The sequence below is a fragment of the Dendropsophus ebraccatus genome, chromosome 10, assembly GCF_027789765.1.
Source record: "Dendropsophus ebraccatus isolate aDenEbr1 chromosome 10, aDenEbr1.pat, whole genome shotgun sequence".
NCBI lineage: Eukaryota > Metazoa > Chordata > Amphibia > Anura > Hylidae > Dendropsophus > Dendropsophus ebraccatus.
The window spans coordinates 71,164,635-71,188,153 of record NC_091463.1 but is presented as its reverse complement, the minus strand read 5'-3'; the positions used below and the strand labels follow the sequence as shown (position 1 = coordinate 71,188,153).

At 42.0% G+C, this 23,519-nt stretch overlaps 1 protein-coding gene across 5 annotated transcripts in view; it reads left to right on the top strand.

The window, feature by feature from the left end:
* IL13RA1 (interleukin 13 receptor subunit alpha 1) overlaps positions 1-23,519 on the top strand; it is a 90,953-nt gene that overhangs the window by 3,758 nt on the left and 63,676 nt on the right. The window contains exon 1 of one of the 5 annotated variants that reach the window (XM_069943228.1): positions 5,005-5,091. The exons of the other annotated variants lie outside the window; for them this stretch is intronic. The gene's annotated coding sequence lies outside the window, so the exon portion shown is untranslated. Of the gene's footprint in view, positions 1-5,004; positions 5,092-23,519 lie in introns of those variants that run through there. 5 annotated transcript variants of the gene reach the window in all.

Here is a 23,519-nt window from a genome sequence, read left to right as displayed (position 1 = left end):
CTATTCTGTGGATAGAGGATACAACAGTATTTTTCTTTTTATTGTTTTGGACTGTTTTACGGCCACCTTTTTTAATGTAATTTTTTTTTGTATTGAAAACCTCACAAATGAGGATTGATTTTCTCAAAGTGTTGGTTCTATGTTTTTATTTTCTTATCTTACTATGGTCTCTATGTACCAAGACAATCTAAAATCTGAAACACCAATCACCTAGGGAATTGCTGTAGGTGCTTTGTTTAAAATGTAAGTCTGTGGATAAAAAGGGATACTCAGTGCTTAGTATACTTAGTGCACAATGTGTTGTGGAAAAAACATCTAGGAGCCCAAAAATATGCTACAACACCTAACTTTCTAAGAACCATAACCCAAGACCCATTTTTTTTTTCATCTACAGAGCCATTTTTGTTTTTTAATGACACCTTTGCTTTATTATATTATGTATTGTAAAAATAGCAAAAAATATTTTGCCAGGGGAAATTGAAAAAAAAACAAAAAAAAAAACGCAATTGATTTGATTTTGTGGCGCACTATGGGTCAGTTCGATCACTAATAATAATATATATATTCTAAATTAGAGAACAATCCGGCTGTGAATATGTACACCAATTTAAGTGAATGGGCAAGTATCCACATCGGATTTAGCTGTGAATTAGCAGCAAAAAAACTGCTGTGGATACGTTGTGCGTTTGTACCCTTAAAGACATTTTATCTATTGCTACAAAAAAAGAAAAAACCCTTTCCAGCAATGCTACACACGTAGGGTTATATAGGTTGAACTTAATGGACCACTAATGACAGGTATGTATAACGTTTAAATGCAGCTGGGAGCACAAGGTATAGAATGGGCTTGCAGTCCGAGCCTTCTCTATACACCTGTTTTAACAACATAACTATACATTGTGGTTTGGGTAGAGAGTAAAGGGAAAATGCTCATATGTACCTGTAGTAGGAGAGCTTCTTATTCTGGTGCATGTCTTTGTATTTCCCTCTGTGGTGCTGTTTTTGAATATCTAAATCTGAAGCCGATATGTATATTAGACTACTTGGTGCACAGGGAGCATTCCTAGGCTCCTTAGGTTGCCTGGAAAATATGTATACAGCAATAGGCCATGTTCACACAACGTATAACACCAGCCATTCTGTGACCCGGCTGGGTCACAGAACGGCGGTGATACTGAAGATCATGACGATCTTCATTTCTGGTGAATTCGGATGTGGGTGCACACGAGTGCGCCTGCATCCGAATTCACCAGAAACGAAGATCATCCCGATTCACCACTGCACACAATGGAGCCTGCGACCGGAGCCGCACACTTCATTGTGTGAACTGACATGTTCTGTGCGGCCGCTATTCAACGAATAGCAGCCGCAGAAAACTGACATGTCAGTTTTTTGTGCAGCCAAATGGAATCCCAGCCGGAGCGTATGCTGTGTGTATACACTCTGGCTAAGAATTCATTTATTCCAATACAACATATGGTTAGCATAAATCACGGCCGTTGTTGCAAATTGCAACAACGGCCATGATTTATGCTAAACATAGGTTGTGTGAACATAGCCATAGGCTGTATTCATGTTTTCCAGGGCTCACTAGAGCTGCATCCAACTTCTGCAGCCACCGGTAATCGAATGCCACACGCCCAGGTTCGGATGGGACCCGAGCATGCTCAAGTTGTGCTGATCTCTACTTCAGACTGGTCTGAAGGTCTTCCAACAAAACAATGACCCTAATCACACAGCCAAAACAACACAGGAATGACTTTGGGACAACTCTGCATCTGCCCTTGAGTAAGCCTAATGCTACGTTTACACGGAGCGATTATCGGGTGAAGTTTTGCGATAACGATCGAATTCGAATGATAATTGTATGTGTAAATGCGGTGAACGATTGAAAAATCGTTCATTTTGATCTTTTAACATGTTCTTAAATCGTCGTTCGCAAAAAAATTCACCGATCGTTCCGTGTAAACAGTCGTTCACTGATTTTACCTATGTGTGAGATAGGCTTAAGCAATAGCAAAACGATCGCAAAGCGAATTTTCTGTACGATATATCGTTCCATCTAAACGCTGATCGTTATAAAAAAAAATCGTTACTTCGAAATCGTTAATCGTACGATCGGGCCAATTATCGCTCCGTGTAAACTTAGCATAAGGGTCCGTTTACACACACAGATTATCTGACAGATATCTGACAGATTTTTGCAGCCAAAGCCAGGAATGGACTATAAACAGGGAACAGGTCATAAAGGAAAGACTGAGATTTCTCTTTTTTTTTTTTTTCAAATCCATTTCTGGTTTTGGCTGCAAAAATCTGTCAGATAATCTGTGTAAACGGACCCTTATGCTGCGTTTACACGGAACGATTATCGTTCGAATTTTCACAATAACGATCGCATTTGAGCGATAATCGTTCCGTGTAAACGCAGCAAACGATCATTTTGATCTTTCAACATGCTCTCAGATCGTCGTTCCCTAAAAATTCGCAGATCGATTCGTGTAAACAGTCTTTCAAAGATTCACCCTATGTAAAAGATGGGCTTAAGCGATCTTAAAAACAATGGCAATAACGATTTTTCTTAAGAATTTTCTAACGATTTTTCGAACGATTTATTCGTCTAAACATTCTAGAAACCAAATTGTTGCTTCAAAATCGTTAAACGATCGTTCATGCGAATTATCGCTTCATGTAAACGCAGCATTAGCCCTAACTATAACCCAATTAAACATCTCTGAAGAGACCTTTATGCCCCTATTCCACGAGTCGTTTGGAGGAGCAAACGAGCGCTATTAGCGCTCGTTTGCTCCTCGTTCCCCGCTCGCTGCCGGGCAGCCCGCTCGCTGCCGGGCAGCCCATAGGATATAGCAGCGCCTGCTGCCGATGCTCCTATTCAACGGAGCGACGGCAGCAGATCGCTGCTATATCAGTCGCTTGTTTTTCAACATGTTGAAAAACAAGCGACTGCAACGATCAGCCGACATGAACGATGTCGGCTGATCGTTGCACTCTATTCCACTGGACGAACATCGTTCATAGCGGCCGATATCGGCCGAATACGAACGATATTGCTCCTCTAAACGACCCGTGGAATAGGGCCTTTAGAATTGCTGTCTAGTGGGCTGTCAAAGCTGTAGAAAATCTACTGAGAAGAATGGCACAAAATTCCAAAATGCAGATCTGCAAATCTTGTGACATCTTACCCAAGAAGACCAGACGGTGAAGTCATTGCTAAGTAGAGGCTTCAAGTACAGTAAGTGCTGAGTAAAGTATAAAAACAAACACTAGAAAACATTAGATTCTCTTTACTAACGTCAGAGGAAAAAGAGCACATGAATCCTAAAAAGAGTATGCCATCATTCATATTGTCATCCTTGGAAATCTCCCCCCCCTTACAGATTGAATTCTGATCCAGTTTTTTAGTGATTGCAATGATTACTTTTCCATTAGAACGTTTCTAACGGACAGGAACCTTTGGGCTGTATGAAAACTACTGAGGTGCTGCAGATTGTGAGGAAAACTGGGGAAACCCCGCACATTTTTGGCTGCGTTGTATGAACTGGGCTTTTAAAAATTCTATCCCACAATAGCACTTCAGACCATTGCAAAAAAAAGATCCCAGTGACCAATATCTGGCAACACGCTAAGGCTAAGTTCACACGTCTTTTTTTTTTGGCTGCTCAACAGCCGTCTTTGTCTTGAGGTCAAATAATGTCAGTTATTTTGAAATTACGGATGTTATTTAAAAAAAAAAAAATAGACGTTATTTGACCTTTAAATGACGGACATCCACAAAGACGTCCGTTGAACGGCCAAAAAAAGACATTGTGTGAACCTAGCCAACAACAGCTAAGCTTACATTTTACTTTAGCTCGATAAGTTATAGAAAAAAATAGTATGGTACCGTGTTAGCCCTAAAAATCAATGTAATACCTTTATTGGCCAACAAAAATTCTTACAATTGTGAGCTTTCAAGATTCAAAAGGTCCCTACTTCAGACAAGTTTTCAGCACAACATTTAACAAACAAGAAAAAAAAAATCTCTGAATAAGAGAGGGTAGGGGGCATGTGTGTGTGTGTGTGTGTGTATGTGCGTGTGCGTGCGTATGTGTGTGTGTGTGTGTGAGAGGGGGGGGGGGGGTGAGGGTAGATACATTACTGGATAAGGGTACGTTGACACCTACAGGATCCGCAGCAGATCTGCAGCAGAAAATCAGCTGCGGATCCGGTAAGTGTGAACGTACCCTAAGCCATCATACAGATAACATCTCATAGATAAGCAGGCCTGTAAAGGCCCTATTCCACAGAACTTTTTCAAACAATTATCGTTCATAAAATTGTTCAAACGACCGCTCGTTCTGTGGAATAGCTGTAAACGAGCGAACGACAACAGCAAAATCGCCGTTGAGTCGTTCACTATTTTTTTTCAACATGTCGAAAAAAAAAAAATCGTTGGTCTTTCAACAATAATTCGCTAATCTTTTCGTTGAATAAAAAATCTTTCAGTCGTTCTTGAAGTGTCTACCTACATTTCCCCACGTTTTAAACGACCATGTAACGTTGTAACGACCGCAAAAAAATTGTTACACTACAGATATCCTTCACGTTCCCGTGTTATCGTTCGCTTAAATAAATCTTTAAGTGCTCGTTAACGAGCGGTCGTTGGAGCGAGTCTATGAACGATAAATGTTCCGTGAAATAGGGCTATAAGACATTCATTTGTAAACTTGTTTGAAGAAGGGACCTTTTGAATCCCGAAAGCTCATTTTTTGTTGGCCAATAAAGGTGTCACTGCTTACCAGCACCTGCATAAGTTATGGAAGCTGAGCTGTGATTGGTCACTGTCGACAAATTACACCAGTTTTTCTTGCACACAGACTGATAATTCTAGGACAAAGCATTTTGATTTGTGCTTTTTTTTTTTTTTTTAAATCTCAGTTCCGCACTGCTTGATTTGGCCATGTGAAGTCCTTGGCTTGAAATCAGAAAATTATAGCAGCCTACTAAGCCACAGGAAAGGGAAAACATGACCTTTCCACCAAGCAACTATACACAGCGCCCTGATTTCATAATCGCTGTAACAATGGGAAGACGGTAAAGGCTTAAAATATTAAAAAATATTCATAACTTATTAATGGCCAGAAACAGATAGCTCCTTTCTCTGTGCAGTGACTGTGCTACACACTATACATAGTATAAATCCTATAGCCCCTTAAAGGGGTACTCCAGCATTTGTTTTTCTTTCAGATCAACTGACAGATTTGTAATTTACTTCTATTTAAAAATCTCAAGTATTCCAGCACTCATCAGCTGCTGTATGTCCTGCAGCGAGTGGTGTATTCTTTCTAGTCTGATGCAATGCTCTCTGCCGCCATTTCATCCATAAGACGAGATTTTTAAGTAGAAGTAATAGTTGATTTGATTATTTTTTTTCCGCTGGAGTTTCCCTTTAACACAATTACTTTAATGAATTGAAACATTATGCAATTTAGTGTTAGAACACAACTGGCAAGGGCACATCTGAGCATGAAAAAGCTGAATGTCACAGCTAATGTGTTTTGAGTAGGGATGGTCCAAACCTGCCGAGGTTCGGGTTCGTATGAACCTGAACTCTCGGCATCAGATTCCTGCTGTTGGCCCGCTCCGTGCAGCTGGTGGATACAGCCGGAGGACCGCCTGGAAAACTGGGATACAGCCTATGGCTATGGCTGTATCCCAGTTTCCCAGGCGGTCCTCCCGCTGTATCCACCCTCTCCACATAGCGGGCAGACAGCGGGAATCATTGCCGAAAGTTCGGCAGGTTCGGACCATAGTTTTGAGTATAAAGATCCATAGTCTTTGCATGGATCCAATGACTATGGCCATATTTGCCACTAGTGGTCCAGTGACTAAGACAGCACCTTGTGGAGGTAGTGCCTAGCCCAAAAATTAAGATGGAAGCATCGCTAGTCTAGGGTAAAGGTTGGGGGAAGGATGCCCAATCTGGGCTAGTAGGGGGTGTTAGTGGTACTAGTCTTGTATAAGGAGGGGTAGTGTGACCAGTCTGAGGTGGGGGTGGGGTTGACCAGTCTGGGGTCAGAGTAGGAAACCCGGAAGAGCAATCAATGAGAAGAGGAGGGTAATGGGAGCAATGTTTGAGAAGGGGGTGTCTTTTGGTCCAATTTAGAGTCTAAATAGGTTTTTGGTTCCAATGTCTGTATTTAGGGGTCTGGTTGAGGTTTGAAGTAAAGTTACAGTTTTATTAGGTCTCATATTACGGTTCTGAATCAAAATGTGGGTCTACATTATACTAGGGGTCTGATACTGTAGTCTGCATTACAATGGGCGCCTGATACTGAGGGTCTAACAATAGGGTCTGCATTACACTGGGGGGTCTAATACTGGGATTTGTAATACATTGAAGATATGATACTGGGGTATGTATTACATTGGGGGTCTGATACTGGGATCTGTGTTCTATTGAGGTGGTCTAATACTGGGGTTTGTATTATACTGGGGGACTGATTCTTGGGTCAATATTGTATTTGAGGTCTGCAATAGGAGTCTGTGCCTGGGATCTGATTTTAGGGTATGTATGATATTGTTAAATCTAGGGTCTGTTTACTCTGGGGGTCTGAGTACGGTGGGAGCAAATTCAGTGTAGGTGCCTTGGGCAGCATAAGGAATAAATGCGTCCCTTTGCTATCACTTAGGGCCCTATTCCATCGTTCAGATTATCTTTAAATAATTCGAATCGAAACGATAATCGTTCGTTAGAATAGTAGTTAACGACTAACGACCGAACGAGAAATCGTTGATCGTTTGAATAAGACCTGGACCTATTTTTATCGTTGCTTGTTCGCAAATCTTTCGCATTGAATAAGATGTCGTTCGCAGTGGTGATGAACGCAATAGCGACGACAAGACGACCGCAAGAATGATCATAAGTAACGATTATTGTTCCATGTAAATGGGCGAACGATTTCAGGTCTTTTGTAATAGCGGTTGTTTGGATTGTTTATCGTTAACGATTATGCGAACGATAATCGTCCGGTGGAATAGGGCTTTAAGGGTCTGTGTACCTGAAACACATTAGATGTGTAACATTTAGGCTTTTTAATCTCAGGTGTGTCTTTTTTATATGTATAAAAATAAAAAAGAAACCTTATGAAATTTTATGAAATGCTGGACTCACAGTTGCTTCTGAGCCGTTAAACCCATGTTCTGTGCACCTGGAGGGATTGCTTCACAAGTAGTGAGCGATCTGTGTTTTTGGTTGTTGCTATTAGTATGTAATGTAGCATCTGTTGTACCAAAGTCATCTTTAGGGTGTAAACCCACACACCGTATACGCAGCGTATTTACTGCTGCGATACGCAGCAAATATGCAGCAAATGCGCAGCAGATTAGATCTAAATAACTGAACACAGCATCAAATCTGTACCAACAAATCTGCTGCGTATTTGCTGCGTATTCGTTGTGTATCTGCTGTGTATACGGTGTGTGGGTTTGTACCCTAATGCAAAAAATACGTCCTTAATCTACAAATATCAACAGGTTACCTAAGAACAAGTGAGCGATTATTAAACTAGCAATTAAAAGTACTGTATAGATATCAAAACCAAATGTGGTGGATAAACAAAGAGGAAGAAGACAACACTTATAACACAATAATATAACAATATAAACAAGACATTCATGTCTGGCATTTATGAGTATACTTGTAACATCTTAGTGGGTGTGGACCTGCTGTAAGATACTACCAGTTTGATTTAGAGCAGAGTTTCGCCCGCTCCAGGATGCCAAAGCTGTACGTCTACTACTAGAGGGTACAAGTTTGCTACCCCGGTTTTGGTATGTGGCTGGGCGAATGGGCCAGACAGCTTATATATATAGCCAGGTAAACCCAGGTAAAAACGAATGCACAGGTTTAACGTCAAGTTGTAGCAGTTTAGCCATTGGTACTTTGTTATGACATGTTTGAGAAAGGCTCCGGTATATGTGGGTGCCAAAACACGTTGCGATTATTAATAAATTATTTGTGCTCCTGAAATGTTGGTCCATCTCTACTGCGTCTATCACGGACTGGGTTAACCGCTCACCTGCGCTTGGGATTTCATAGAGGATCAAGTGGCACCATAGGTCTGGATCGAGCCGTTTTGTCTTACAGCAGTTTAGTCAGGGCAGACGGCACAGGTTCAGGGTCAGCAGGCCAGGTCATGCACAGAGGGGTCAGTGTAATACACGAGGGTCAGGTGGAGGCAATGACAGGTAAACAGGGACATTACAGATGCAGGAGAGCAGATCGGGAATAACATGTCCCAATAAGAACATACCACATCAGCCAGGTTAATTGTGTTATTGAGTATAGCCATAAGGTACTCCATTCCCTATATATCTCTGGTTATCATGTACAAAGCCAGGTCATATGATGCAAGTAGTTGTTTCCAATGACAAGCTATATGGCTCACAGCTGCTGTTAGGATTTACAAGAAGAACTTTCAGAAGGTCTGAACTCTCAGGCAAATTAGGATGCCCTAACCTGCTGATAGAGTCAAAAATGAATAATAAAAAAAAAAAAAAAAAACAAGAAACGAAAGTCAACTGTTTAATGAGTTGACCTTTGTAATTCTGCAAATACAAAAAAAATATGTTTTTACTTTTTGTAAGGTATATACCCAGGTATGTTACTAAAGTATTTTGCCATTGATCTGGAAAATTGTTGTGAAGTTGGGTCAATTAGTGTCAGGAGGAAGGACATAAGAAGGGTTTTGTTGTGTAAATCTGTGGACAGATGACTGAATTGTTGGAGGTGAAGGTTTAGCAGGGTTGTTGGTGTAGGTTAGAGGGATATCATCTGCAAAAAGTGGCAATTTAAAGGGACTCAAAATACCTTCAAAATACCTGCTAAACTTAAGTTCAGTAGGTTATACATCAATAGAGTATACAACGCCGATTCTATTTCTGTAATTTTTATCTTTCTATGTTCTTGTATTCCTTTGCTATAAGCCACAAATGAAGAAGTCTAAATAATCCTCTGTATTATATTCTTGCGCTAAGTTAGTCCTCTCTATGCATCAACATGCCCAGTTTGTAGGCTTGTAATGGAGTAGAAAGCTACACATTACAGATTTGGAATCTGCATCCTTTATCCTACTTACAGATGACTTTAGTTTAGGGTTTTAAGGAGGGTGAGTTGGAGGTGACTTTAAAGTCCCTTTAAATCCTTTGCTGCCCCGGACGCAAGGCCAGGGGGGGCACCAGCAGGGTGACATGAGGTCTCATTGAGAAGAGAGACAGGAGGAGCAGAACAGCCAGGAGGGGGCGCCCGCAGGATGCCATGAGGTCTGACTGAGAAGAGAGACAAGAAGAGCAGAACGGCCAGGAGAGGGCACCAGCCATGTGACATGAGTCTGACTGAGAAGAAAGAATGGAGGAGCAGCATGGCCAGGAGGGGACCGGGGATATGACCCTGGAGGAAAGTGAAAGTGAAGCCTGTGGTGAATGCTGCACAGATAATAGGGGTGCCTCTTAGGTTTCCCTCAGATAGCAGTACATGATGCCTATTAACCCCCTCCCCCTTGCACTTAGTGTCCCATGCTCCCCTATGTGAACGTGAACCTGCTCCCGCTATAACCTGATACCAGCCCAGGCACCGACAGGAGAGGAGCCTGGAGACATGTCAGCCTTATCCCTGCACTGTCTCCAGGCTCCCCCCTTCTTCTCACAGTCCCGACTGCCAGGGCTGCTTCATGTTACAGCAGTGAGGAGGAGATAGGAGCCTGAACGCAGGGGAGGGGGGGGGAGTTAAACCACAAGTGCCCAGCACTGCTGTCTGCACAGGTGGAGGAAGACTAAACAATGTCCTGCGATAATAGTGATCTCCATCTGTGCAGCCTGCAGTGCTGTGCAATGTACCAGTATGTCACCCCTGCTGGCTGTATCAGTATAAGAAGGCTGGAGTATATAATGTATGGTGTATCAGTATAAGAAGGCTGGGGTATATACTGTATGGTGTATAAGGAGGCTGGGGTATATACTGTATGGTGTATAAGGAGGCTGGGGTATATAATGTATGGTGTATCAGTATAAGAAGGCTGGGGTATATAATGTATGGTGTATCAGTATAAGAAGGCTGGGGTATATACTGTATGGTGTATAAGGAGGCTGGGGTATATACTGTATGGTGTATAAGGAGGCTGGGGTATATACTGTATGGTGGATCAGTATAAGAAGGCTGGGGTATATAATGTATGGTGTATCAGTATAAGAAGGCTGGGGTATATACTGTATGGTGTATCAGTATAAGGAGGCTGGGGTATATACTGTATGGTGTATCAGTATAAGAAGGCTGGGGTATATACTGTATGGTGTCTAAGAAGGCTGGGGTATATACTGTATGGTGTATCAGTATAAGAAGGCTGGGGTATATACTGTATGGTGTATAAGAAGGCTGGGGTATATACTGTATGGTGTATAAGGAGGCTGGCTGGGTATATACTGTATGGTGTATAAGGAGGCTGGGGTATATACTGTATGGTGTATCAGTATAAGAAGGCTGGGGTATATACTGTATGGTGTATAAGGAGGCTGGCTGGGTATATACTGTATGGTGTATAAGGAGGCTGGGGTATATACTGTATGGTGGATCAGTATAAGGAGGCTGGGGTATATACTGTATGGTGTATCAGTATAAGGAGGCTGGGGTATATACTGTATGGTGTATCAGTATAAGGAGGCTGGGGTATATAATGTATGGTGTATCAGTATAAGAAGGCTGGGGTATATACTGTATGGTGTATAAGGAGGCTGGGGTATATACTGTATGGTGTATAAGGAGGCTGGCTGGGTATATACTGTATAGTGTATAAGGAGGCTGGGGTATATACTGTATGGTGTATCAGTATAAGAAGGCTGGGGTATATACTGTATGGTGTATAAGAAGGCTGGGGTATATACTGTATGGTGTATCAGTATAAGGAGGCTGGGGTATATAATGTATGGTGTATCAGTATAAGAAGGCTGGGGTATATACTATATGGTGTAAAAGAAGACTGGGGTACATACTGTATGGTGTATCAGTATAAGAAGGCTGGGGTATATAATGTATGGTGTATAAGGAGGCTGGGGTATATAATGTATGGTGTATCAGTATAAGAAGGCTGGGGTGTCTACTGTATGGTGTATAAGGAGGCTGGGGTATATAATGTATGGTGTATCAGTATAAGAAGGCTGGGGTATATACTGTATGGTGTATCAGTATAAGGAGGCTGGGGTATATACTGTATGGTGTATCAGTATAAGGAGGCTGGGGTATATAATGGGTGGTGTATCAGTATAAGGAGGCTGGGGTATATACTGTATGGTGTATAAGGAGGCTGGGGTATATACTGTATGGTGTATAAGGAGGCTGGGGTATATAATGTATGGTGGATCAGTATAAGAAGGCTGGGGTATATACTGTATGGTGTATAAGAAGGCTGGGGTATATACTGTATGGTGTATCAGTATAAGGAGGCTGGGGTATATACTGTATGGTGTATTAGTATAAGGAGGCTGGGGTATATAATGTATGGTGTATCAGTATAAGGAGGCTGGGGTATATACTGTATGGTGTATCAGTATAAGGAGGCTGGGGTATATAATGTATGGTGTATCAGTATAAGAAGGCTGGGGTATACACTGTATGGTGTATCAGTATAAGAAGGTTGGGTATATACTATATGGTGTAAAAGAAGACTGGGGTACATACTGTATGGTGTATCAGTATAAGAAGGCTGGGGTATATAATGTATGGTGTATCAGTATAAGAAGGCTGGGGTATATACTGTATGGTGTATCAGTATAAGGAGGCTGGGGTATATACTGTATGGTGTATTAGTATAAGGAGGCTGGGGTATATAATGTATGGTGTATCAGTATAAGGAGGCTGGGGTATATACTGTATGGTGTATCAGTATAAGGAGGCTGGGGTATATAATGTATGGTGTATCAGTATAAGAAGGCTGGGGTATATAATGTATGGTGTATCAGTATAAGAAGGCTGGGGTATATACTGTATGGTGTATCAGTATAAGGAGGCTGGGGTATATACTGTATGGTGTATCAGTATAAGGAGGCTGGGGTATATACTGTATGGTGTATTAGTATAAGGAGGCTGGGGTATATAATGTATGGTGTATCAGTATAAGGAGGCTGGGGTATATACTGTATGGTGTATCAGTATAAGGAGGCTGGGGTATATAATGTATGGTGTATCAGTATAAGAAGGCTGGGTATATAATGGATGGTGTATAATGAGGCAAGGTTTGCTTACTGTGTTTCTGCTATATCTGACTAGTGAGTGTGGTGTATGTGTGACAGTAATGAAGTGTATTAAAGGGGTATCTTTGTTTCAGCTTGTTATCCCCTAACTTTAGGATTTAGATTAGAAGATGACCACTGGGACCTCCACCAATCCTGAGAACCCAGAAGGGTTCAGTGTGTGGCAGTATTATATTCTTCAGACTGTGCAATATTAGGCAATGGAATAACTGAATCTTTGCCCCGGGTGCAGGAAAAGCTAGCTACACCTCTGCCTTGAGGATCAGAACACCAGTCCAATGGGGATCCGGACTAGGCTCTTGATCCTCATAAAAGAAAACTGAGCCAGTCCTTCTCTGCTGGCTATTAAGGTTCATTCCCTGATCCCATCTCCTCCTGTCTATTTCTGCAATCTCCGTACCTAATTCCTCTGCTTGATTTACCTATTACCTGACCTTTGACTATCCGTTTGCTCTCTGACTGTGTACCGCGTTGCCTGTTTGGTTCTGACTTGGTTCCCTGACTCCCCTTTATTGTGTTAGTCAATCTGTCTTGTTCTGTGTTGCACGTATACAGTACAGGGAACGTCTTTGTGGTTGTCCGCGGCTGCCTAGGGCCGATTGAGGCAAGTAGGTAGGGACAGTGGGTGGGTTCAGTATCAGGGCCCGCTGTTCGTCTTGTCTTTACCTCCCTGTCCTGACACACAATACTTAAATCCTGTGTGCACTGGAGCCTCTCCATGCGCAAAAAAGTACAACCTGCTCAGACCCTGCCAGTACTGTTCCCTGCTGTCAACCCTTCTCCTGCCAATAGCAGTTTTAATTGTAGAAATATGTCTCTTGAATACCCTTATAATATTGTTGAGGTATCAGTCACAAAACTTTCCTTCAATCCATGTCACACATTTTCTGATTAGGTATTGTAATGAAGTGTTTCACAACATGTGGCTATTGTGGCTGTGCACCCACGTTTCTAAGGATGTCAAAGCATTACTGAAACCTGGTACCTAAAGCAAAAATAACTAACATTTGATATCGGGCTAAGAACTTATAGCACAGTCATTGTGCACCTGGGTCTGGATTTTTATAGTAAAGAATATGTTTATAAACCACACTGTGGCGGTTTGGGCAATGCTGTTGTCATTGTTAACGTTCTCAAGTTGCATAATATGATTAAGGGCTTGAACCCAAGCCAAGCAAGTAGGGGGGTCTTGAAACCTCCACAATCTGGGGATAACCTGCCTCGCAGCTCTATATAATGCCCTTTTTGATTTTAGAAATAAAGCCTGGTAAGGCTGGGATCAAGGCCATGGCTATTGTGAGATGGAGGAAACTGAAAGATACAACTTGTGGAGCTTGTGGAGAGTCTTATACCACTGAGAATGAATTGTAATTGAGCTCCTGGAATCTAGATGGAATGGACACTTTATGAGTACCAGACACACTTCATACCATTGTTTAGGGTCGAGTTCTGGATCTATTGATTTTACCTGGCTTCCCTGCTTTGGAGGTTCCTATATCATTGGGCAACATTAGAAAAGAAAATGTGTGAACCGGAGCTGAAGAAAAGGGACAAAAGGTGTAAATTTTGCCATTAGGGGCGAGGGAGGAGCATCATTGGCTATATCATAGATATAGCCAAAGTCTAGTTTGACAAATTTGGCTATAAAAATCCAGACCTAGAATTTACTGATTTCCCTTGTTCTCACTCCAACAATCTTTTTGCCCAGGACTTTATGACAGAATCCGTCGGTGAACTTTCGGTTTTCTTGGCTAAGGTTTTTGGATACTTGGTTGAGTAGAGATGGTCGAGCATACTTTGTCCGAAATAATAATAATATTTATTTGTATAGTGCCACCAGATTACCGCCATGTTTTCTAGGACTCCTTAGGGCTGTATCCAACTTCTTCAGGTTTAAAAAAACTCAAGCGTGCTCAAGGTTCCCTCATCTTTACTACTAAATTAAAAATACCTCAACAAAGTACCCGGAAACATAGCCGAGGAAACAGATTTCCGTGTGTGGTCTAATACCTGATGTCATAAGATCCTGGGTAAAATGAGATTGTGGGAGTGAAAACGGGACATCTATGCATTTTGGGGCTGGATTCTTATAGCCAAAACGGTCAGACTGGTTTTATTTGGGCAATAGAACATCCACTTAGATCCATGAGACTGCAAGCTATACTCAGGACTGATGGGATAACTACTCATACATGTTACACATGCTTCCTCTTTAAATAACTGTCTGTTAGGCTGAGTCTACCAAACAACTGAATATGACTATCTTTATCATTTCTTCAGAAATTTCTCTTCAGGGGAATATATGAAAAGGAGACAGTTATTACTCTAATGTACAAATATCGCCTGTGCGGAATGACGGGAGTGTTCAATGGTACTATACTGACCTCAGGAAATTACAATGAGATTACTCTCTAAAGTTCGTTTATGTGGATAAATAGATTGGAAAAGAGTAGTTGTTAGTAGTCATAACTAACATCTTCATTTGTATATTAATTTATGATGTTATACTACACTGTATACATAATACCGTAGGTTCTGTTTTATTACAGGGGCTGTAAGGTAGTGGCATAGACATGTTGGATGGCTAAAGGGATAAAGGCCCCCCACAGACTGCCAACCACCAGCCTGACACAGACTGCCAACCACCAGCCTGGCACAGACTGCCAACCACCAGCCTGGCACAGACTGCCAACCACCAGCCTGACACAGACTGCCAACCACCAGCCTGACACAGACTGCCAACCACCAGCCTGACACAGACTGCCAACCACCAGCCTGACATAGTCGGCCAACCTCCAGTGAATGCAAGTTTGGGCATAGACAGTATGGTAGGCATGCACACAGCAACCAGCTGATTGGCCTTTGGTCTTCATCAGGTCAATAGAGGCATATTAGTACATTTGGCATATGTGCTGGAAGCTTTCCCATTGCTGTGATTAGGGGACAAAGTCAGTACAGGATATTTAAAGAGGTTGTCTACTTTATAGTAAAAATGTACAGTATTAGTAAGTGTACTCACTGTATATACTGACAGCAGCGTCTTGTGTACCTCATAGAGTAAAATCAGCCCTTCTCCAGGCTGTGCTGCCCTGCTCTGTAGTGAGTCTGTCCATAAGATGGTCGATATGGAGGAGCATGTGACCATGCCCCGTCCCCCAGTGTCCACCATATGCATATACAGGCTCCGTGTTGGACACCTGGGGGGCGGGGAATGGTCCTTTTCGGCCATCTTATGGACAGACTCACCACAGAGCAGGACAGCATAGCCTGGGGAAGAGGAGTCTGATTTTAGCTCTATGAGGTACACAGGGAGCTGCTGTCAGTAAGTGCTGTTTGTACACTTACTAATACTGTACACTGAACTATTTTACTGTAACATGGCCAATCCCTGGAGTTTTCAATTTAGTTGACTTCTAGCTGTTCAGGGTAAGCACTTCAGATTTTTATTGGACAACAGACGATTCCATTATGGTGTCTTTGCATAAACGTCATTCTTGTCCAGACTTTGGCTAGTAGTAGACAAATTAGGTTTTTGTTGTTTTTGAAATTTTTAACAGATACCCTTGAGTTCTTTATCAGAGAGCAGTAATTTTTTTTTCTTTTTGTAGACAACTTGTTTAGCGGTGGATTGTTGATCACTCATCTAGTACTGCTTTTGTAGTCTTTTCCAGCATAATGCATCTCTATAGCACATCTTCTGAGGTCTCCAGGATAAAATAAGTCCCTATACAGACTAGAGACAGACACGACATGGAGAGAAAGGAACGGCTGCACATCCCATCTACGGCTGATACTAATTCCGGCAAGCCCATTTTAAAATTCAACACCAGGGTGTCTGTATATAATTTTATCAAACCATAATAGCCCCGTGTACCACGTGCCGGTCTCCTGGTTCACACGGGTCCCTACGCTAACTCCACACCGTGTCGGTCAGTGACTGCCAACCCTGCAAAGCGTGCACATGCAGGGAAGGGAGACCATGGAATGGCCCTGCAACCCCAATGTCACAGAACCAAACCCAAAATGCCCCACAAGAACCCGGCCAGCACCACCGGCGGGGAAGGCTGCCCCCAAACAACACAAGTATGAATATGGTATTACACTCACCACTGCTGCTCACACAGAATGGGGAAGACATAAGGTACTGACATGTGAGCACAGGCATATCCTGTTAATTTTGGTCATGTGGGTCTTATAAAGACTAGAGACAGAGCTAAACTTGACAGTCACAATCCCCCACATCACGGACATATCTGGTCCCCTTGCCTGTGGTAGTTAACCCCTTGGACCTTTGGCAGGCCATACCCTGACTTTCAGGAACTTAAAGGAATAAGAACTTCACACACTGGCCAGGCCCTGGAAAGCCCACCATTAGGACTCTCTGTTCTGTTGTGCTCTTCATATGTTGGACTAAACTAGACCTAGAACTCCACCAGTGTTAGAAAAACATGGCCACTTTCTTCCAGAGACAAAACAACTCTTGTCCACAGATGTAGTTTGCAATTAAGCTCCATTTACTTCAGTGGAGCGGAGTTGCAAAACCTCACCCAAACTGGAGACAAGAGTGGTGCTGTCTCTGGAAGAAAGTGGCCATGTTTTTCTAACGCTTGATAACCCTTTTAACCCCTCTAGCTCCTTCAGCATCTGTTTGCTATGGAAGAAAAACAGTGACATCTAGTGACCAAAATGTTGTATAGTACCTTCATCCACAGATTACCCAGTGATACACATGACATCAGATGCATACCTACATACATGCATATACAGCAGTGGCACACAGGTTCTGGGACACTGCACATGAACAAGCACTTTTAATCTCTGTGTATCTCAAGTGGAGTACTTGATATAACTAATGGTGTTGGTGTATAATTTGTTTTCTGCACAGGAGGGGGTACTTAGTAATCAATAAATATGTGGTTTTGCATCCTTGATACTAATGCAAATTTACTGGTTCTATTTCAGTGAATTGTTGTATGCATGGAGACATTCGAATTGAGCGAGTATGCTTGGTAAAGCATAATGCTTGATGCTTGCACCGCGTGGTGCTCGGGTAGGTTGCTCGTGTAAAGGTCCTCAGGAAAATGGTGGTTATATCTCCCGCCTACCGCAGAAACCTATGGTATTTTTTTCTAAGTTTTGTATATTCCATCCATTGAAGGGATGTTTAAACAAGGTATACAAAAATAAGAATGAAAAAATGTAATAGGTTTCTGCAAGACACATCAGAACTCTGACAGTATGCCTGTGACTGCCGGCATACTGCTGGAGTTCTGATGTTTCTTGCAAAAAACCTATTACATTTTGCATTCTAATTTTTATATGTTTTGGCCCTTAAAGGGATGTGTAAACTGAATATATAAACATTAGAATGAAAAAAATGGGGTGAGGCAGGAGAAGAATCCAAGAATACTGGAAATGTCACCGGGAATGGTCCCTTATGGTTGGAGAGTTCCGGTCTCCGTTTATAGACCGTTTATAGACACCATGCATAAAAGTTATAAAAAGACACTAAAAATAATAATAAACTTGAAAGTTAATTATAAACTTTTTAATTAAAATGAGATTGTGTGCAGTTTTATTGTTCTACTAGAATATGTACCCGGCGCTGCCCGGGTATAAAGTTTCAGTGTGTTAGATTTATTCTAAGGTGCCCAGGAGGCCAATCTATGTCCTTGTTTTTTTTGTTTAAGGGGAAATCACCAGTAGCCCTATATGTCGCTATATACCAGACAATTCTGCAGTGTTTATGTAAATTGTAGCTTATGCACATTAAAAATAAACTAAAAACTTCAAACATCCGTCCTGTATACCTGCAGTGTATAGTTGGGGGGATGGGGGGCTGTATATCTGTAGTGTATAGTTGAGGGGGTCCTATATACCTGTAGTGTGTAATTAGGGGGGTTGTATACCTGTAGTGTATAGTTGAGGGAGGTCCTGTTTACCAGTAGTGTTTAATTGGGGGGGGGGCTGTGTACCTGTACTGTATAGTTTGGGAAGTACTGTATACCTGCAGTGTATAGCTGGTAGAGGTCCTGTATACCTGTACTGTATAGTTGGGGGTCCTGTATACCTGTAATATATAGTTGGTGAAGGTGCTGTATACCTGTAATGCATAGTTGGTGGAGGTCTTCTATACCTGTAGTTTATAGTTTGAGAGTCCTGGATACCTGTAGTGTATAGTTGGTGGAGGTCTTGTATACCTGTAGTATATACTTCGGGGGTCCTGTATACCTGTGGTGTATAGTTTGGGGGTCCTGTGTACCTGTAGTTTATGGTTGGTAGAGGTCTTGTATACCTGTAGTGTAAAGTTTGGGGGTCCTGTATACCTGTAGTGTATAGTTTTGGGATCCTGTATACCTTTAGTATATAGTTGATGGAGGTCCTGTATACCTGTAGTGTATATTTTGGAAAACTTTAAACCTGTAGTATAGAGTTGGTAGGGGTCCTGTATACCTGTAGTATAGAGTTGGTGGAGGTGCTGTATACCTGTAGTATAGAGTTGGTGGAGATCTTATATACCTGAAGTATATAGTTCGGGGGTCCTGTATAACTGTTGTGTATAGTTTGAGGGTCCTGTATACCTGTAGTATATAGTTGGTGGAGTTCTTGTATACCTGTAGTGTATAGTTTTGGGTTCCTGTATACCTGTAGTGTATAGTTTGGGGTCCTGTATACCTGTAGTATATAGTTGATGGAGGTCCTGTATACCTGTAGTGTATACTTTTGGGGTCCTGTATACCTGTAGTGTATAGTTGGTGGAGGTCCTGTATACCTGTAGTGTATAGTTTTGGTGTCCTGTATACCTGTAGTGTTCTGTAGTATATAATTTGGGGGTCCTGTATACCTGTACTGTATAGTTTTGACGGTCCTGTATACCTGTAGTATAGAGTTGGTGGAGGTGTCTGTATACCTGTAGTGTATAGTTTGGGGTCCTGTATACCCGTCGTATATAGTTGGTGAAGTTCCTGTATACCTGTTGTGTATAGTTTTGGGTCCTGTATACCTGTAGTATAGAGTTGGTGGTGGTGCTGTATACCTGTAGTGTATAGTTTAGGGTCCTGTATACCTGTAGTACATAGTCGGTGGAGTTCCTGTATACCTGTCGTATATAGTTGGTAGAGGTCCCGTGCACCTGTAGTGTATAGTTTTGGGGTCCTGTATACCTGCAGGGTCGTATTTACCATTAGGCACTCGTGGTCTGCCTAGGGCAGCACCTTGCATGGGCGCAGCACCAGGGAGCAGGGGGAAGGGAACAACTTTTATTTATTTATTTATTTTTTCTAGTCTTCCACCTCCTGTTCAGACTTGCCAGAAAATCTAGTCTTTTCGAAGGGGGGTATGGAAGTATTGGTCAGGTCTGGTGTGGCAGTGTTATCCAGTCACGGTATGGTGGTGTTATCCAGTCACAGTATGGCGGTATTGGTCAGGTCTGGTATGGCAGTGTTATCCATTCACAGTATGGCGGTATTGGTCAGGTCTGGTATGGCAGTGTTATCCAGTCACAGTGTGGCGGTATTGGTCAGGTCTGGTATGGCAGTGTTATCCAGTCAGTGTGGCGGTATTGGTCAGGTCTGGTATGGCAGTGTTATCCAGTCACAGTTTGGCGGTATTGGTCAGGTCTTGTATGGCAGTGTTATCCAGTCACAGTTTGGCGGTATTGGTCAGGTCTGGTATGGCGGTGTTATCCAGTCACAGTGTGGCGGTATTGGTCAGGTCTGGCATGGCAGTGTTATCCAGTCACAGTGTGGCGGTATTGGTCAGGTCTGGCATGGCAGTGTTATCCAGTCACAGTGTGGCGGTATTGGTCAGGTATGACGGTATTGGTCAGGTCTGATATGGTGGTGTTAAATGTGACCTTAAGTGTAAAATGAGAATGGCAGTTTGACAGTACACTACAATACACTTGCAATACAAATGGTCGCATGTTGTGGACTAAGGCCACGACCACACACTGGCCCAGATTTACTAATGTGTCTCCCCCAGAATTTTGGCTGAAAAAGTGGCACATGTGACTTTTCTCTACATTTATTATGCATTTTAGACACTTTCAGACACTTTTCCGGCTGGTACGAAAAAGAGGTGGGGTTTATGCAAAAATGGTGCGTGGTCTATTTAGCACCAAATAATGCACCTGCAGCTGGCTGAAAATTCTGGCAGATTTCAAGCCAGGTAATAGATGATGTAAACTTTGAACCAAAAACAGATTTATTAAACAGCTGGAAAAATTTAGCATATTTAAAGATGGCTGTTTTTATTACGCCTGTCATTTTGAGTCCAAATAACATCTGTTATTTTGAAATAACGGATGTTAATCGGCCGTGCTCTGACAGCCCTTCAAAAAATCAGTCAAATGGGCAAAAAAAGACGTGTGGCCGTGGCCTAAAAAATGGAAAAAACAAGAAGGTGAATTATTTAATAAATCCCCCACATCCTCCCAAAATTAGAATTACCCCCCTTTATATTTTTTTTCAAATACCAAAATCTAAACTAAAACAATAAAAAACATAATTAAGATAAGCACATGTGGAAAGTTGCGTCCAAACTTTTAAATCACAATTCAATTGATTCCATACAATAATTGCTGTAAATAAACAAAATTGTCAAATTTAAGTCAGTCTAAATCCTACCAGGTAAATCCTCTTTAATCTGACCCAGGTATAGATTGGCCCCGTCACGGGGAAGCCGGGTCCGCGGTCTGTTTTTTGAACCACGGCCCAGTTCCCGTGTACGGCGCCGTTCTATCCATGGGTCCCGGGCCGGAGCAGAAGCACAGGAGGCAAGACGGCCCACCCCCGGTGGGCGGAATCCCCAGTCCCTGTATGACGCGGCTCCATTGATTCTTATGAAGCCGCATAATAGAGGGGAGGGAATTCCCTTCCACTGGGGGCGGCCCGGCCCATCTTCTATGCTTCAGCTCCAGCCCGGGACCCGTGGATAGAACGTCGCCGTACACGGGAACCTGGCCGTGGTTAAAAAAACGGACCGCGGCATCGGCTTCCCCATGACGGCGGCGATCTATGCCTGGGTCAGATTAAAGAGGATGTACCTGATTGTTCATCCTCTTAAAGTGGTTAGCAAAATGTAATAATATAGAAGACATCATCATAACTTATACATTTGTCTCACATCTCATCCTGTATCCACAAAGGACACACAATACATCGCTAAGACTAATCCCCAGACTGTAATTCACAGCCAAACCACTAGATGTCATGCAAGTACAAAAATAAACTGGTCAAACTTCTATATTTCCCACCATTTTAGTTATGCCTAAAATGAAACCTTTCAAATATAAGAAATGCTCAGGCTGAATTAAATAAGATTATTGCTCTAAGTATTATTAAAAAGTGATCACTATCCACTGGCATTAGATTCCCACCTTTCAACGTCTTGATGTTACTATTGGGGGTGGAAGCAGAACTATTATTCCAGGGTAAACTTAGTGGACTATTTATTATTGGGTCACTTTCAGTTAGAATGGTGTTGATCTTGTGAGTGTGTAAATCCAGAAGGAAGATGACTATAATTTTTAGCAGTAATTTTTGGCTGTGATTTTTGTATACGGCTAAATGTTTTTCTAATGTGTTCAGAGTTGATTCATTCTTGGAACTGATCTAACTAAGTAGAAAGTTGAACAGGAAAGAAAACTTATTAACACAAGCTGCAGTATAGCTTTTCATGCCAGTTGATTCAGTTGGCCTGCCATGTCATGTCATTTATAGTCTGTAACGGAAATAGGATTAACTATGTACAATCCATTGTGGTCAGTTAGAATACTATTATGTTGGTAGATAGATGAAAGCTGTATTTACAGTATCTATCACCGATAGTTCCAAAGTGGATAAAAGAGGCATCCCTGTGCAACCTACCACTCCATCCATCAGGGAATTCGAGGTCCCCATTGTAAAGATCTAAGGGGGGTTCCCATAACAAATCTCTTAGTTATGCCCTATAACATGGATACTCTGGATGAGGCATAACTTGTCAAGACAGGACAAATCCTTTAAAGGGGTACCCAGGCAAAGAGAGCACTGTGTCAGACTGGAGAGAATAAACCACTTTCTGCAGGGCATCCAACAGCTGATAAGTACTGGAAGTACTGGACTTGAGATTTTTAAATAGAAGTAATTTACAAATCATCATAACTTTCTGAACCCAGTTGATTTGAAAGAAAAAAATTGCTGGAATATCCCTTTAATCACATAACAGTTGAGTACAGCTAAATACAGGTAAGTACAGATTTTTACTGGATGTCCGTTATTTTATACGTACAGAGAGTCACGGCTCAATGTGTCCCTCAATCACATGACTGCCTTCTCTCTGTGAGCGCTCAGATGGCCTGGGGTACACAGGACTTCCTGTTTTCTGACTGTTTCTGTTTTTTTGTGGAAAAAAAAGAGTCAGAAAACAGGAAGTGCCGTGTTTTCCATGATAACTAAAAAATAAATAATGAATGTATATTACAAACTTGCTTTATATCACATCTACTGTTGTAGATTTTGAAAGTTATAACAACAGGTACACTTTAAAGCGAAAATTCGGTCACTAATTTAACTTGTCTCCTTCTCCTGATATGCTGCTCTAGTCCTCCCATTGTTGACAGCTCGTTGTTTAAATACCACTCTGCTCTAAAAGCAGTGGTCTGGCTGGTGTAAATAGCTATAATGTAGATGTAAAAAGATATAGGGGGAGATTTATCAAACATGGTGTAAAGTGAAACTGGCTCAGTTGCCCCTAGCAACCAATCAGATTCCACCTTTCATTTTCAAAAGAGTCTGTGAGGAATGAAAGGTGGAATCTGATTGGTTGCTAGGGGCAACTGGGCCAGTTTCACTTTACACCATGCTTGATAAATCTCCCCCAATGTGTGCATATATACTGTGTCTTACATATAAATATTTTTAGTATAACTCTATATACGGTTAAGTAAAAACACCTGTCAGCACAAGACCCATCTGCTGTTGATATGCCTGGGCTCCAAAGCTAGGATGGGAAGGTGGAATGACATAGCCATGGGGAGCGACGTAACGTAAAAGACAGAGAATATATGTTGTGGAAGCAGAAATCGTTTTATTTCGCATGGAATCAGAAATCGGTTTATTTCGCATTTAACATGTCAAGCAGGAAAGAGTTGTGATTGCCGACACGTACCTGGCGATAGCCGTTCTATGCACAACGCACTTGTGTTTAAATAGACATACATAAGTGATAAGCACAAA